The sequence below is a fragment of the Rhinopithecus bieti genome, unplaced genomic scaffold (assembly GCF_001698545.2).
Source record: "Rhinopithecus bieti isolate Rb0 unplaced genomic scaffold, ASM169854v2 scaffold_60, whole genome shotgun sequence".
In the NCBI taxonomy this organism is placed as follows: Eukaryota; Metazoa; Chordata; class Mammalia; order Primates; family Cercopithecidae; genus Rhinopithecus; species Rhinopithecus bieti.
In genome coordinates, this window is record NW_016803192.1 from 139,814 (window position 1) to 157,826 (window position 18,013).

At 37.3% G+C, this 18,013-nt stretch overlaps 1 long non-coding RNA gene across 1 annotated transcript; it reads left to right on the forward strand.

Moving 5' to 3' along the window:
* The first annotated feature begins 2,911 nt into the window (after positions 1-2,911).
* LOC108527147 (uncharacterized) lies at positions 2,912-12,900 on the forward strand. Its single transcript, XR_001884714.1, has 3 exons — positions 2,912-3,075; positions 4,506-4,621; positions 12,761-12,900. It is a non-coding gene; the product is annotated as an uncharacterized LOC108527147 (long non-coding RNA).
* The last annotated feature ends 5,113 nt before the right edge of the window (positions 12,901-18,013 follow it).

Below are 18,013 nucleotides of genomic sequence, written 5' to 3' on the forward strand. Positions count from 1 at the left end.
CTCATGCCTGTAATCCCAGCACTTTGGGATGCTGAGGCAGGCAGATCACCTAAGGTCAGGAGTTCGAGACCTGTCTGACCAACATGGAGAAATCCCATCTCTACTAAAATATAAAAAAATTAGCTGGGCGTTGTGGTGCATGCCTGTAATCCCAGCTGTTTGAGAGGCTGAGGCAGGGGAATCACCTGAACCCGGGAGGCAGCGGTTGCAGTGAGCTGAGATCATGCCACTGTACTCCAGCCTGGACAACAAGAGTGAAACTCCATCTCAAAAAAAAAAAAAAAAAAAAAGCTCACTTTCTGCTTTGAAAGTGAAGTGGTACCCCTAAAAGCAGGAAACCTGTACTTCTTCTCCCGAGCTAACTTTGAAATAAGAAGTCATTTTCTTTAGAGCAGACCCTGCTCTTGTTAATTGAACTCTGTAAGCGGCGAGTGGCTGAACCAGGATTTCAGTTCCCTCTTCCCAGGACCTAAACTATTTCTCTGAATATATTGCCATATTGTTCCCTTGACCGTTATATCCAGGGAGCTTTTATATGCAATGATTGTCACTTGGCAGAAATGAAGGATTGCGAATGAACAAAAAGTAAAAGAAGAAAGAAAAAAAAAATCATTGAAGGGAGAAGTAGAAAAAAGTCTAAAATCTGGGGAACCATTAGAAAGTAGACTGCGTGACTGTCAAAGACTGACAAGTCAAGGAGTCACTTGGTCAAGGTTTAGGTGAAAGTGGAACTAAAAAATGAGTTGGAGATGGTGAAAATACAATCTATTCTCATTTTGCTTAATTCTTACTTGGTTTCTAAATTAGAACCAACAAGGGATGAATGTTGCTGTTTCTCCTAGATCTATATTAACGTAAGGATACTTCTGGGCTGGACACAGTGGCTCGTGCCTGTAACCCCAGCACTTGGGGAGGCTGAGGCAGGGGATTGCTTGAGCCCAGGTGTTCGAGACCAGCCTGGGCTACATAGTGAGACCCCCATCTCTACAAAAAATACAAAAATAAAAATTAGCCAGGTGTGGTGGCACATGTCTATAGTCCCAGCTACTCAGGAGGCTGAAGTGGGAGGATTGTTTGAGAGTTGGAGGTTGCAGTAGGGTATGACCATACCACTGCACTCCAGCCTGGATGTGAGAGTGAGACCCTGTCTCAAACAACAACAACAACAACAAACTCTGGTATTCTGCCTAAGGGCATACAAAAACTTGGAGATTCCCTACAGAATTGTTTCTCCAGTTCTTTCTGGTGAGGCAGTGCTGGGATAACAGGGAACTGCACACTGGATAAAAGGCTTACACTCTCATTTAGTGCTGCCCCTTCAGTGGCCGCCCGGAATCAGGTATCTCAGCAAGCAGAAACCAACAGAAAAGGTAAAAAACAAACTGTGTTTGGGGATGATGGTATAACACAGTCATATTGCCCCAGGCTCTCTTGTCCCTTTAAAAGAACACTATCTCCTTGGCATCTACCGTTTGGAGGGCACTCATCAATGTCGTTTTATAATGTGCTATTTTATTTGAATAGTCAGCCTAAATTGACTATTCAAACACAACAGCGCATTAAGATTATTGCTGCACTGCTAGGGGAAAAACACAGAAGAAAAAGGACAAAGAAAAACATGTTCTGGCAGTTGGCAGAAAGCATGTCAATCCGGTAACAGAAGCTGCGACAGAGCAAAAGTGAAATCTCTCTACTTCTGTTAAGGAATAACATGCAAACAGAGTAGTCTTCTGAATCTAACACATTGGTAAACAGATGGCTCTGATCCTATCAGAAAAAATTCAAGCAAGTAGTCACACTTTAGAACTGAAATACAGAGAGCTACTTAGGGGGAAGAAGAGGATGAGTGAACGATAAAAAGAAAAGAAACTCATAGCTCATTCTGAAGTCAGAGAAAACCCTTAATTAATCGGCTTTGGTTCTTGTGGTTGTTCATTCTGATTTGAATAGTAAAACCTGGTCCTTCTGTGAGACCCAAACCACTCATCTGTATAGAAAAGCCAGTTCCTTTCTCAGGTTCCTAAGTTCTGGTGCCTGAACATAACTAGACCTTCTCCGGTCACCTACACACAACTCCGCCTTAACCAGTTGCCTGCTGGATAGGCTTTTGCCCCTTTCCTCATCCCGCTGAAATATTTAGAGGATCACAAGAGGAGGCGAGTTTAAGAGGGATTTTTTCCAATCTCAGGGAAATCCTAGCCTTGATTTCTGTGCCAGGCAAAATTCCAATTTCTTCAGGGAAGACTCAGTTTTTTGAGTCTGAAATAGCACTGTTGAAGAAATCTTAATATCTGATTTCTTACCTAAGATCTTCTAAGAAGTAGTTATTCAACATTTTAAAAGCATGTGCACTTTGACATACCAATTCCACTTCTAGGAATTTATTCCTCAAGCATTCTTTCACACATGTACAAAATATCATTTGGACAATATTAAATGCTACACTTTAGGAAGAGCTAGAGTTTGTAAACAAGAAAATTTTAGGAATATGGGACTAGCTAAATAAGTTCTGGTACATCCATATGTTGAAATATTATACAGCTAGTAAAGTGAATAAAGCTATTCCATGCACAAGTGCCGGGTCTGTCCCGCAGACCCTGGCCAACTGATGAAATGAGTACTCAGACACAGGTGTGCAGCATAAGAACAGCTAGGTGACTGCCTGGCTCTAGTGACCACAGATCAGCCCCAAGTAGCTGGAGCTGCTTGCTTTTACTCAGTGCAGGTGCAATACTGAAAACCTGGAGCAAATGCAACCTGTAGGTAATTAACATTTATTGTTCCCCTTTCAGGGAATGTCTCGTGCATGGGCGTGGATGATCAAAGGTCAGTTCCTGGTCAATATAAATAAACAAGCCTGTTTAAGATAAATTTCCCTACACTCCCTTGTACTTACTCCTTGCCCTCTGCCTCAGAGTTATAGGACAGTTGCCTTCAGCTATTCTCCCCCAGAGCTCTGCAAAACCTGACCTTTCAGAAGGTTTGCGTCCTTTCCCTATAGCTTTTCCCACCACTCTGACTGATCCACCACATCACAAGAAATATTATTACATGGGAAAGTGAAAGAGCCAAACAGTGAGTATCTTATAGTCCCTAGCATTTACGTTTGTATAATTATTTGTGGGAAAACACACACAAGAAACTAGTAATAGTGATTGTCTCTAGGGAAAACAATGTGTATGTTTTATGTTTCAGACTTGGTATATTTTGAATACTTCATACTATTTAAAATACAATAAAACATGAAATAGAGTAAAATAATCATGGTATTACTCTAAAAATCACTGACTATGAAAGTAACTATGTAAGATGATATGTTATTCTGTTTCACTGTGTAGCCATTTTACTATGTACATGTATCCTATAACATGTGAACTTCAAATATATACAATAAAATTTATTTTAATTTAAATACTAATATTTTATGTATGTATATCCATATATAGATTTTATATGATTATGAATATAAGAAACTAATACAAATTAGCCTAAACACAGCTTGAGGATGGTGGGGGGGGATGAGTAAACAGAGACATAGGAAGGGAAAAGTAAACCAAGAGGGAGAGAAAGTGTATACTTAAAATTTGTTTCGCATTTATTCTATGAACACTTTTTTTGGGTAAAAAATGTAGTTTATGTGCATATATGTCTAAAGAAATTGAAAAAAAAAGTTTGATCTATAGCTAATGGCTGGTATGAATGTCCATCCTTGATAAACTGTTGTTTTTTTTTTTAAGTTTGCCAAAGTGAAAAACAGTATTTTTGAATTTTGTGAAAACCACCAACCAAAAACTTATTTGTATGTGTGTATACCTATTTCACCACCATACATATATACATACATAGATATGTGTATATATGTACACACATATATGTACACATGTGTGTATGTGTGTGTGTATATATATATATATACACACACAGCATTTTATTTAAAAAGGGTGAAATTATATAGATTTCTTAATCTGGGAACTGATATTTTCCTTCTTGTGACTTCAAAATTTTGCCAAATCAAATGACCATAGATAAACCTGTTCTTCCCAAAATGAGATTAAAATGGAAGACAGGTGCTGTTAACTGCCTTATTTGGTGGTTAAGAGCAGAGGATTTTAGAGTAAAGCAAATTTGTGTTTTAATCTGGTATTTACTGCTTACATGGTAGGTGCCCTTGATAGAGCTGAGTTATTTTATATCTCTAAACTTTAGTTTCCTCATTTATGTAACTAAGGAAAATACTATTCCTTCATATATGTGTATATGTGTACACACATATATATGTACACAAGTATATATGTGTGTATATATGTATGTATGTATCCTGGCTATGACTTTTAAGGATGAAAGAATGAAAAAAATACACACTCAGCCATTGCTAGTGATCTTTTCAGTAGAATGTCATTGGAGAGAAGGATGGATGAAGAGGTGATTAGCTTTGCCTTTGACTATCTTTGGTTCACTTGTTATAAACAAGAGTCTATCCGTTTCTTTTTGTGTGTTTGAGACAGGGTCTCATTCTGTTGCCCAGGCTGGAGTGCAGTGCAGTGATGTGATCACAGCTCAGTGAAGGCTCGACCTCCCCGACTCAACAGATCCTCCCACCTCAGCCTCAAAAGTGGCCTAGGTAAGACAATTCTTTTTCTTTTGGAGATGGGGATCTCACTACATTGCTCAAGTTGGCCTTGTTACCCTTGGGCTCAAGCAATCCTCCTGCCTCAGTCTCTTGAGTAGGTGGGACTATAGGTACATGCCATCATGTTTGGCTGATTTCTAAAATCACTTCCAACAATTACCTTATGATTGTATTCTAGTTCTTAAAATTAGCAAAAGAAGAACATTGGGATTTTAATAGACTATGCATTTGTCTCTGTTTGTCCTGATGTGGTTATTTGAAGCACGTGCAGTTGGTGATGGTGGTTTTGAGTGAGCATTAGCATCAGAATGCTCTCAAATTCATCAGAATTTTGTGAATATATCAAAATTCATTTTAAGGGTAAGTACACCAATATCCAAGAGTTCTTGTGGGTGGTCTGCCACTTTTTCTGCCCTCTAAAATGCTTTTCTGTCATTAATATCTAGAAATGATTACATCAGACAAAAGTGTTTTACTAGATTACTCCAAGTGGATTGTATTTTATTTAAAAAGGGTGAAATTATATAGATTTTTTAATCTGGGAACTGATATTTTCCTTCTTGTGACTTCATAAATTTCGCCAAATCAAATGACCATAGATAAACCTGTTCTTCCCAAAAATGAGATTAAAATGGAAGACAGGTGCTGTTAACTGCCTTATTTGGTGGTTAAGAGCAGAGGATTTTAGAGTAAAGCAAATTTGTGTTTTAATCTGATATTTACTACTTACATGGTAGGTGACCTTGGTAGAACTGAGTTATTTTATGTCTCTAAACTTTAGTTTCCTCATTTATATGAATGAGGAAAATACTATTCCTTCATAGAATTGTCATTAGGATTCCATGATATATGTAAGTTACAGGAAGATTAACTGAACTCAAAGTGCTTTATTATTGTTATTATTGACTACTACCACTGCTCTTGCTAGAAGTGTAGTCATTATAGTCCACGTTGTAACTTCGTAAATTTTAATTTACGAAGAAAATACTAGAAAAACTCAAATTTTCTAGTATTTTTTAACAAATATGTCTTTATTACATAATATAGTCATTTAGTAGAGCATATAAATCTGACTATAAATGTTTTATATATAAACTGATGAATTCATGAGTATCTGTGCTATTCATATTACCATATAAATAATGAAATATTCCAGACAATTTACTGTTTATTATAAAAAAGATATTACACATATATTATACATATACTATATTCTTATACCGTATATTTATATGAGAGAATGAGAGATGGGGAAATTGACCTGCCCTAGGTTGCTTTTTCTCTGCCAGAGTCATCTTTCCCAGACACCATAGTTGCTGCTATCTACTTATTTTTCACACACTTGAATTTAAGAGAGAGACGGAGAAAGGAGGGAGGGAAAAAGGGAGGAAAACAAGAGGGAGGGAGGGAGGAAGGAAGGAAAAATAAATATTGGCAAAAGTCAACATGTTTGGGCAGATAGTGATTTAAGTTGCTCTGAACTTCAGGTCTCAGAAACGTGGATCCCTGAAGGAAAGTATGAGTAAGACAGGGGAATTTAGGATGAGCCTTGAGCTCTATCCCACAACACAAACGCTGCTGATGCACCTTTTACAGCAGATGCAGGAAAGCAGGGGCCTATTGGCATATTGATGTCATTGTCTACCAGTCTGACCTGCTCAGCCTTGACAAGCTGTTAACACCTAGCAGGAGGAAGTATCATGCATGCAGGCTGACTGTTCCACTATTACTTCAGTTGGAATCTGGGTTGGCCAGATCATTTAAGAGCTGCAACAACCAGGGTTTGGCACGATGTGTCTAGGCCTAGTTGGGGTAGGAGAAGGATGGGAGTGACAGTCAAGAGTCACTGAAAGGGCAGAGGGAGGCCTTGCAGATTTGGCTCATTTTCCAATTTCAGAAAGAAATTACCCTACATATTTTTTGGCCTGAAATTTGATAAGGTAATTTTGTAGAACTGAAAGTAAGTCCCAGAAATTAAAATATAAAATCCAAGATTTAATTTTATTCATAGGTAATAGTAAAACAATATTCAAGATTATGACTATCTGCCAATCAATATATAGTGCTTCAAGTTCGAAATTATTTCTAGGTGCATCATCACCTATGATATTCATTACCCTCCTATTACCCATTAGTTCCCCTTACAGAAGTAGAAATTGAGGTTCAGATTATGCATGAGACTCAAAGTCATTATGCAGTAACTTCAAAATGAGGATTCTAAGAAACTAAGATCAAGAAGAGAGATAATAATAATACAATTTATAGGACATTAAACAGTTACTTCCTGCTCTATTTCTTTGGTTGAATTCCCCCAGAAGTAGAGTCTGAGAGAAGGATTTAAGCACAAGTAGTTTATTTGGAAAGAGATTGTTGGAAGACATTTCTCCACAGGCATCTCACATTTCTATACATCTTGTGAGCAGAGCCACTGTCTTTCATCTGGACTATCTTTTCAAGGTTGTTTATATAGCAAACAACCTTGGGAGACAGAGATAATGTCTCCCTTCACAGAGCAAGAATGCCTTTGATTTATTTTGGTTTGTCTTGTCTTTTTACTTTCCAATATAGTAAAGACGTCTCACTTTGAAGTGAAGGTTCATCTCCTATAACATGACCCGAGTGTGCAGGTGTCACCTGGTTTTCTTGGTGTCACACTGTGAGGATTGGGGCTTGGGAAACAAGCTTGCGCACTAATGCTCTGGTTACTGTTATTGCTGTAATACATCCTTTTGTATCTGACCCAGGAATCTCGTATCTTTTACCAGCTTCCATGATATTGTGCTAAGCTAATTATTACCTTGCAAGTAGAGTAAAATCTGATACCCTTCATAGTCTTGCAGTGACCCCAGGAGGCACCAGTAGGGGAGTATGAAAGTAGGACAGAGAAGGAAAGCAAGCCCGTAAGGATGAGCACATGCTATGGCAAACTGAAGGCTGGAACTTTGAAAGACACCATAGACCATGCCTCAGCTATCCCCAACCAAGGAGTAAGGGGGCTAGGGCATTTATTCAGCAACATCCATCAGTCATTGGTTGAGTGCTGCTCCAGATAGTTACCTCTGTCTTATCTGGCCTGTTGTGTGTGTATGTGTTTGTTTGTGTGTGAATGTGTGTGTGTGCATGCACCAGCAGGGTACAGAGGCCAGAGAAAGCCCTTAGGAATACAGTGACAGGTAGGAGCTGTTGGTTAGCTATTCATGGGAATGATGAATGTGGAGGTGACAAAGAAAGGGTACCAACATCACCTGCTATCCTTTGGTCCAAGTAGTTTTCTTCAATTTCTAGGCCTCAGCTTCCCTCTAACATTCTTACATATCTTTAAAGGTGTGTTTCTCATTGTCTGTCTTATAGCTCAGCCAAGTTATGATGGGCACAAAGTTAGACAAAGAGTTACTGAGTTAGGCTATTTAATGTCTTTCACTTAAGGTTTCTTGGATAAGGGATTCTTGCCTAGAAGGAGTTTAATATTTTGACCCTGAGCCAGGAAGAGTGATGAGATGAACTCTTAATGTCATGTTAGCATTTTAAGTTAGTAAATTATTACTCCTTTAAAAAGTGTTTCATCCTAGAAAAAAAAAGATTCCTGATAGAGTGTGCTGATATTAAGAACCTTCTAAAGACAAGCTGCTTTCACTGGGCTGTATTCTTGCCACCTCGTGGTTGGCTCTACGGATCAGATTCACAGTTTTTCTATTGACTGGTGTAGTGTGTCCTTATAGTTTCTATAATGGTTTCTGAATCTTACCACCCATGCACCACAAACAGATGTTTACACAATGACAATATACAATATCTATTTCTCACTCCCTCTGAAGATATCAGTAGGCAGGAAATGCAGAATGCATTTATTCAGTCAGTTTTAATTTACTCAACAAGTATGTATTGAGTGTCTCCTATATGCGCAACATTGAGTCCTGGAGATTCAGTGGTAGACAAAACAAGGCAAAATGAAACAAAATAGGACTATATGGGATCTCTGACCCTCTGGGGCTTACATTCTAGTGGAAAAGGCATGTTCATCAAAATTTATAAAAAATTTACAAAATTATGACTGATGTGTGCTATAAAGGAGAAATTGAGAGCCTATAATGGAGGAAGGGGGGAAGGAGAACTGGATCTAGAAAAGGAGATGAGGGAAAGCATCTTTAATAAAGTGCATAATTGATATAGACTTCCCACTAACTTTGTATTTATGAAACATGAAACAAATATGTATGTCCTGTTCCAAAAATTTGGAACCCAAATAGTAAAACAGCTTTTTTTTTTTTTCAAATAAAACTGTTTTGTGTTGCATATACTTGCAATATTAGAGAATCTAGGCTATCTCTTGCATTAGTTTCTTACTGCTACTATAATGAATGACAAAAAAGCCACTTAGTGGATTATTAAAACAATACAAATTTATCATCTTGAAGTTCTGGAGGCCGGGGGTCCCCAGTAGGCCAGCAGGACTGTGTTCCTTTGGAGACTCTGGAGAAGAATCTGTTTCCTTGCCTTTTCCAGATTCAAGAGGGTGCCTGCATTCCTTGGCTTGTGGTCCTGCATCACTCTGACCTCTGCTTCCATGATCACATCTCATTCTCTGAGTCTGATTCTCATAAATGGCCTAGCACAGTCTTCTATTCTTCTTCCCATTTTGTGCCACTTTTGTTTCTTCACTGGTGACAGGGTTGGTGAAGAAGAGATATGGTAGAGATGCAGCTTACTTGTGAGGTACATTGATAACCTAGTAGTTTCTGAAATACTTCTACGTCCAAAAGCAAACCTTGACTCTTCTCTAGGGCATTTTTGTGGGTATCTACATCTCACAGTTTGGCTTTTTCTAGATGACTAATTAACACCGACACCTATCCCAGCCACTGAATTCTTATGGCCCACTCCTTTAGCAGCTCCTGATGGACAGACTTGCTTCTAAGACACTCCAAGTTTAGTTATTCTCTGTGAGATCCACATCAGGCCTTCAGGAAGGAAACACACATCCTTGACTCATCAAACTCTGGAAGTGCAGGCTCTTCCCACAGCAACCGTGCCTCTTAATTCTACAGCCCAGAAGGACACTCTGCCCATCCTCTCAGATAAAGGTATTTCACTCATAAGGTATCAGCCATTACATTCCACAATCTCTACGGAATATCAGGTTATGTGAGTAGTTCCCTCAAAGTTTCTGATCACTTGGCTTATGATAAGAGGAAATACCTCCCCTCCTTCTACAACAATGGTCTCTCTCTAAAGGAATCTTCTAATTTTCCGAATTGCTAATGAATTATTAGCCTTTTTCTCATATAACTTGGAGAACTAATATTGGCATAACTATTTAAAAATACAAGTTTATTAAGATACATTTTATATACCATTAAAATGTACCCATTTGAAAGTTATAGTAATCAACCTTGTAACCGCCACCACAGTTGCAGTATAGAGTATTTCCATGCTCCAAAAATTTCTCTCATGCCCCTTGTCAATTAATCCCCAGTCTACTTAACCCCATTCTCTTATCCACAGGCAACCACTAATCTGCTTTCTATCATATTTGATTACCCAGTCTAGAATTTCATATACATGGGATCACAGGATATATATTCTTGATTGTCTGCCTTCTGTTCCTAAACATAATGCTTCTGAGAATTATTTTGCTTAGCTTGGTTTTGTTGTGTTTTTCAGTAGTTTGTTCACTTTTTAATTGCTGAATAGTTTTCCATTTTACTGATACACCACAGTTTGTTTATCCATTCACATGTTGATGTATATTTAGTTTGTTTTCAGTTTTGGGCTATTATGAACAAAGCTGCTGTGAACATTTGCATAATAGTCTATGTATGGGCACATGTTTTCATTTTTTTTTAGATAAATATACAGGAGAGAAATTGCTAGGCCATAGGTTAAGTGTATTTTAATTTTTAAAGAAATTTCCAATTTTCCAAACAAATGGAGCTAGCTTATGACTTCTCCAATTTGCAAGTGCTGCAGAGATGACTTAGTGTTTTACTTTCTAATGTGTGGTTGCTTAGCCACTATTATTCTTAATTCGAGGACTTTAGATGATACTCTGAAATAACAGAAACATTTCTATTTAACATATGAAATGCTTAATTTAACTTTCTTCCTATACAATACCAGACTGAAATATTTGAGAAGGCAGGAACTATGTCTTATTTCTTCTTTGTTCTTTGAGATACAATACCTGGCCACATAGTAAGTTTAAAAAAAGAAGAAAAGAAAAACAATTGAAATAAAAGCTAGTACCTTTGAGGGTACTGCCCAAATGCTAAAACTATAATTATTTTAGTTATTTCTTTCATTGTCTATAATTTAATAATTTAGACTTGAAGTTAGCAAAATCCATAAACCCAAGTAAAAAAACGGCGGTGCTACATATTCACCATTTCCTCTCTGGCTAGCTGTAAGAAATATTTTCAGTTCCCAAGCAGAGTAAAATAACAAGGCAAAAGGGAAAAGAAAGAACAATCATCAAAGGCACTTTTTTTTTTCCCTCTATTCCTGTCTTCTGGGCCTCTGAGGCTGAACCTTGAGTTTGAACATGTATTAAAATTGGCATGAAGCCGTTTTCCTCCCAGGCTGTAATTTCAGAAAGCCTTGTCTGGGAAGAAATGACCTTTCAGCTACTTCAAAAGCAGTTCCTCCCTAACACCCTATGATGTCAGGGCTGACTGGGACTGTGGCAGGGCTCTCAATTAAAAGCATGACTTCTAAATAGTGTCTCATCATGTCACCTCAGGCTTGTGATGGTGACCCCTGTGGCCGGAGGGACAAATTGTGGCTACACAGGAGTCAAAGTTAGAGTCATGAGTTTGGAAATGAACAGAAAAATGAAAAGGAAATACCACCACTTTTAGTGGAGGACTTTTTCAGAATATGAAATGCAGGCAGCTCTGAATATACCTAGAGTACTCCAATTGGCTTCACACAAGTGGTAGCTAGCTTGTGCTGGGTTCTACTTCCCAAGCCTTGTCCTGCAGCTCTCTGATCCAAAGGGCATTTTGCCTTTTGAAGATCAAAGGCAACCTTGGGAATATGTCTTTATTTTTTTCCCTCAGCCCACTTTCCCTTATTCAGTCTTCTCTGATTATATTTCATCTAACACTCTCATGCATCCTTTGGGCTTTAGAATAAAGTGAGGAAAGGTGGTTCCTGAGGAAACAAAGTCTTGTCACAATTTGATCCATCTAGATAAGCCATCCATTATCCTGTTTTGGCAGTTCTAGTCAAATGCAGTTATTTAGTGTTCTATCACATGTAACACTGACAGATGTATGGCCCTCAATAGCCTTCTCATTAAAAAGAAAGAAAGAAAGCAGGAGATGCTTTTATCTTACAAATGTGGTATGGCGGATTCTGACCACTTATACAAGTGCATAAAGTCCCCTTGGAGAAATACTGAAAGGTTATATCACTCTATTCAGATGTCTAACTTTCAGATCTGTGGCTTAACACGTGCCCATACAAAGGCTTGTACACAGATATCGAATTCAGTGAACTTTGCAAAGAAAATTGGTTAACATGTTAATTTAAACAAACAAAACATGCTTCATTTTAACCTCAGACTGTGCCCTACATTCTAGCAGTGTTAAAGAATCGGGTCAAAAAATTAAACTTTTTAACCGAATCTGACCTCAGGGTGGGAAAAAGTGAAAAATTAAAAGCAGTGGAAGTAAGCACAAATAGCAAGATGAATTATAATAGATAAGACTACAAGCAACTATAAAATTTTGTGTGAAAGACTATAAGAAATAGTAGCAAGCTATTAATAAGGATTGTGGTAAATGTGAATGCGCTAAAATGGCAGGGTATCATATTAATTTTATAAAAACAAGTTGCATATAGGCTAATGAAACTATGTATGCTAACGAAATATATGCATACATACGTGTGTTATTGGTGATGTATATCGTATATATCCTGGGCTTTTATATGTTAACACAATCATGGCAGCTGCAAATTTATCTAATTTATATATTTATGTATAAGATTCTGGAATAAGTTTAATTATATAAAATTATTCTGATGGATGCAACCAACCACGATATTTAGACAAATTGTTTTAAGGGTTTTACTATAAAACCTTATAAAGGCTTTCAGAACACTAACTCAAATACCTATGTGTTTCCATAGGACAAACTTCTAGAAGTGGAATTGCTTGACATAAACTTCTGTACATTGTAAAATGCTTCCTGTGTACTCTCCAAAATAACTTCTGCCAGTATGGAGCAAGAGTACGATCCCACCAGTAAGGCATAGTTATAATTCCCCAAAACCTCGCCCCCACTCCATTGTGAATATAAGGTATTTCCTCATTTTATTATAAGTTTTAATTGGGACTTGTGAAAGCAAATGTGCATATAGATATACTTTGTCCATTTTCATTTGGTGTTTTAAATATTGTTTTTAACTGTGTGTATGTTAAGAATTTAGTTGGCTTCAAGTAAAAGACTCTCCATCATATAGTGCCTTAAATAAAAGAGATTTTATTTTCTCATATTAAAAGACGTTGACACTCAAGCTGCTTCTCTCTTTCCACACATCCATCACAGTTTTTAGGCTCTTGCTTACTGTTGTAAATTGGCTGTGGCAGTATTATAAATGTACTCCAGGTAAAAAGAATGGGAAGGACAAAAAGCATGTGCCTGCCGACTTTGCACCATTTGGAGGTCCCACCCAGGGAATTCTACTCACTTCCTATTGGTCAGAACTATGTCACATGACAACTCTTCTCTGAAAAAGAGGCTGGAAAATAAAACCAGATTCACGTATTACCTCCCAGCAACACAAAATAGATAAATAAATAAAACCAAGTCTCCCATAATAAGAAAAGAAAGACCACGAATATTGGATTGGCCACCAGTCATGTCAGTCACAATTTCAAAATGTGTTTGCTTTTTGAAAATAGACTTTGTCTCATTTTAAATGCTATTTTTTGTTTTATTAACATATTTATTAAAATTTACATTTTTACTTTTATTATTGCTATCAAATTTGAAGATCTTTTTATTTAGAATTTTTTTTTCTCTCCCACTGTGCCCTTATGTTTCTGTGTAGTTGTATTTGTATTGTTCACCATATTTCTGCTTTTTTCCACTTCTATGTACCTTCCCTTAACATGGTAGGATTGTACCTCCCTTAACCTTGAGTGAAGTCTGTGACTTAGTCTGGTCAGTAAATTCTAAATAGCAGTTTATTTACAGTCTTACATATATACATGTCTATTTTCCCACCTTTAATCTTTACTTGTGTATCTAGTCATGATACTATCCACTTATGCTGAAATAACAACCCCCAAATCTCAGTGCTTTAAAACTACAAAGGCTTATTTCCCCTTCATACTGATTGCCTGAGGTGGACTAGTTGGTCATTCTTCTCTGTAAAATTGTTCACCAGCTCTTAGCAATTTCCCATCTGAAGTGATTCAAATACCTTGCACTGTCATTTCATTGGCCAAAGCAAGTCCCCTGATGATACTCAACTTCTTGAAGAGATAGGGAAATGTGATTCTACGATACACAGAAGACAGAGAGTAGTTGCCAGAAATTAGCAAATAAAAATAAAGGATTTCCAGTTAAATTTGAATTTCATATCAATAAATAAATTTTAGAATAAATGTGCCCTGTGCAATATTTCAGGCATACTTATACCTAAGAAATTCATTTTTTGTCTGAAATTCAAGTTTAACTGGATATCCTAGATTTTATCTGTGAACTCTAACAGAGAATTATAAATATTTAGTGAAAATCACTAGTGACTACCATAGTCTCTCTTTCTCCATTTCTCTATGGCTTAAGGAAGAAACCTTGTGCTTTTCTCTGCCTTCACCGATTAAGGTTTTTGTGGCATTCCCATCAAATACGTTTCTTTAGGAAGTCTTGTGTTTCTTACTCCTTTCACTAATAAATAAATTTTATTGAATTTTAATATTTTTCATTGCCTTCATGACAGTTTTAAATTGAGAGTCGTTTTCATGTAACAATTCTAGAAATTTTAAATTCTGATTTTTTTCCTTTTTTGTGCTCAACTTTTCAGATATAGCATCTAATGACTATACCAATTTCTGTTCTCATTTTGGGAGAATACCAATTGCAGGTTTTCTCTAGTTTTCTCATTTTTATTATAGTATCCCTTTTATAGTACTAATAAATTTGCTTTGATTCATTAGCTTTACATTAATCACCATTCATTAAATTATTTATTAAACATAGTTTTTATTTTTTTAACTTTTATTTTAGATTTGATGATACATATGAAGGTTTGTTATATAGATAAGCATGGGTCATGGGAGTTTGTTGTACATATTATTTCATCACCCAGGTATTTAGCTCAGTACCTAATAGTTATCTTTTCTGCTGCTCTCCCTCCTCTCTTCCCCTACAAGTGGACCCCAGTATCTGTTATTTCCTTCTTGGTGTTCACTTATAGATCCCACTTATAAGTGAGAACATGCAGTATTTGGTTTTCTTTTCCTGTGTTAGTTTGCTAATGATGATAGCCTCCAGCTTCATCCATGTTCCCATAAAAGACATGATTTCGTTCTTTTTTATGACTGCGTAATATTTCTTGGTGTACATGTACCACGTTTTCTTTATCCATTCTGACATTGATGGGCATTTAGGTTGATTTCATTTTTTTGTTATTGTGAATAGTGCTGCAGTGAAAATCCACATGCATGTATCTTTATGGTAGAATGGTTTCTAGTCCTCTGGGTGTATACCCAGTAATGGGATTGCTGAGTTGAATGGTAGTTCTGCTTTTAGCTCTTTGAGAAATCGCCATACTATTTTCCACAATGATTGAACTAATTTGCACTTCCATCAACAGTATGTAAGTGATCTTTTATCTCTGCAAGCTCACCAGCATCTGTTATTTTTTTTACTTTTTAATAATTGCCAATCTGACTGGTGTAAGATGGTATCTCACTGTGGTTTTGATTTGCATTTCTCTAATGACCGGTGATACTGAGCTTTTTTTCATATGTTTGTTAGAAGAATGTATGTCTTTTTTTGAGAAGTGTCTGTTCATGTCCTTTGTCCACTTTTTTTTTTTTGTTTTTTGAGACGAAGTCTCGCTCTGCCACCCAGGCTGGAGTGCAGTGGCACGATCTCTGCTCACTGCAACCTCTGCCTCCCGGGTTCAAGTGATTCTCCTGCCTCAGCTCCCTGAGTAGCTGGACTATGGGTGCCTGCCACCATGCCCGGCTAATTTTTTGTATTTTTAGTAGAGACGGGGTTTCACCATGTTAGCCAGGATGGTCTTGATCTCCTGACCTCGTGATCCACCCCCCTCAGCCTCCCAAAGTGCTGGGATTACAGGCGTGAGCCACCGTGCCCAGCCTTTGTCCACATTTTAATGGGGTTGTTTTTCCCTTGTAAATTTGTTTATATTCCTTATAGATACTGGATGTTAGGCCTTTGTCAGATGAATAATTTGCAACTATTAACTTAAACATAGTTTTAAAATGTCTGACCTTTCTTTTGTCACTTGTTCATTTTTATAGAGAAAGATTTGTGGTATTTCTGTTTGGTTGGTTGGTTTTTGGCATTGGGATTAAAGGTGGGTTTTATGAGAGATAAAGGGACCATTTAAAAAACCATTTAGTAAATATGGATAAAAATAGATGTTTATTATTAATAGGCTTTGCTTTTGTTCCACAAGTAGAGGTAGAGGAAGGAATCAGAGAGGTATTTTTATTTTTGTTTGTTTGACTTGATCTGGCAGCAGAAAATTTTTCTGCAGAACGCTTCTTTCATTGTGTGTTGGCAGCCCTGAATTAGGCAACTCAACCCTGTTTCCCTGGCATGCTGCACTTTCCTGAAGGCAACTGTGGCACTTCTATTGGTGCCGTATACAAATATAGTATGTGTCATCCTGGTCCCTGCTTCCTCTAGCCTTGGAAACCTGTAGCATGTCCCAGGGCTGGTTGAGATTGATATGTCTCTCACTCACTTTCCTCCTCACACTCCACCTCATTTCTAGGCATGCTTGCCACAAATTAGGAATGACAAAGCCTTCAGTTCAGTATTCTTCCAGTTACCATCTGCAAGCAAGAGGTAGGGCACAAATCCATTTTTTTCTTTCAAGTTAGCGTCATTTGAATCAGAGGTGGATTTGGGGGGTCATCAAGCTTTATAGAATGCTAGAGATACATCATTATGGGACAAAAATATCACTGAAAACATTTAATAAAGAAAAAAAACAGCATTTACTCATATTTCCCTTGGGGAGATGAATATGGATGTTGAGAAAGAATACTTCGATGATCTGGTTGAAGTAGGGATTAAGTGCACAAGGAACCTGCTCATGTCAGACAAGATCACCACAACAGGTCCTGGCATGGCGGGAGCTCCTATTAACTGTTGGGCAGGATGTTCAAGTTGAAAGACGGGGAGACTAAGACTCCATATTGTCCCTCATTAGCTCTCCAATCCCCTGCCCCTTTCAGACAACCCCTCATGTCCTTTATATATAAATGCTTATCAGATATTAAAGAATATGGCATTGAAGGGGCACCAAATAACCAACCTCTCAAGGGTTATCAGGTGTTTTGGTCTGGCCCTTATCTGCCTTCAGTATTGCAAGAGTTCCTTAAAGTTTCTGACCTGTGGCTGAGACCATTTCTCTAGTTACCAGGGCTGTTACAGTCTCCCAGGTCTTCTGTTTTTATATTCACATGGAGTTTCAGTGGATATCTGAAGATTTCAGCATATGATTTTTTAGGTTTCTACAATATTTGGATCCATCTATTTCCAAGTTTTAAAAATCTTGGCTTTCAAAAAAATCTTGACTTTCATATATAAAACTTCACACACTTTTCTGATCATAAAATAAGTTTGTGTAGTTAAGCTGAACTTCTAAGGACATGATATAGCTGAGAAGTTTTATGCGGGTGGTATCTTAGGCAGAAGTTTTAGGTGTGACTTGACTTTGGTGTTCCCATATATTTTATGCTCTATCACAAAGGTTTAAAATCACCCAAGGTGGTGTGATTTCAGAGTTGGTTTTAATATCAAGTGCACCAAAAGCACCCAGAGAGAGATAATGCTATACAACAACACCACCACAAAAATCCATTGGAATGGATCTGTGACAATTGCATGATTAATACAAATGCTGGAGGTTTGTCATCAGTAAATTTCCTACAGCATTTAATCACTTTTCAAGTTAAATAAACTCAAACCACGTTTGAATTTTCTGACACTTGTACATATCAAAGAGTCACACAGTTTGAATTTTTCTCAGAGCCCTTATTGTCACAGCTGTACTCAGGATAACTTTGTCCATGATTACATCCCATCATCCCTTGTTGTATGCCTTTCACTCTTTTGTCATGTAAACTGCTATGGTGTGAATGTTTGTGATCCTTCCAAAATTCATGTTAAA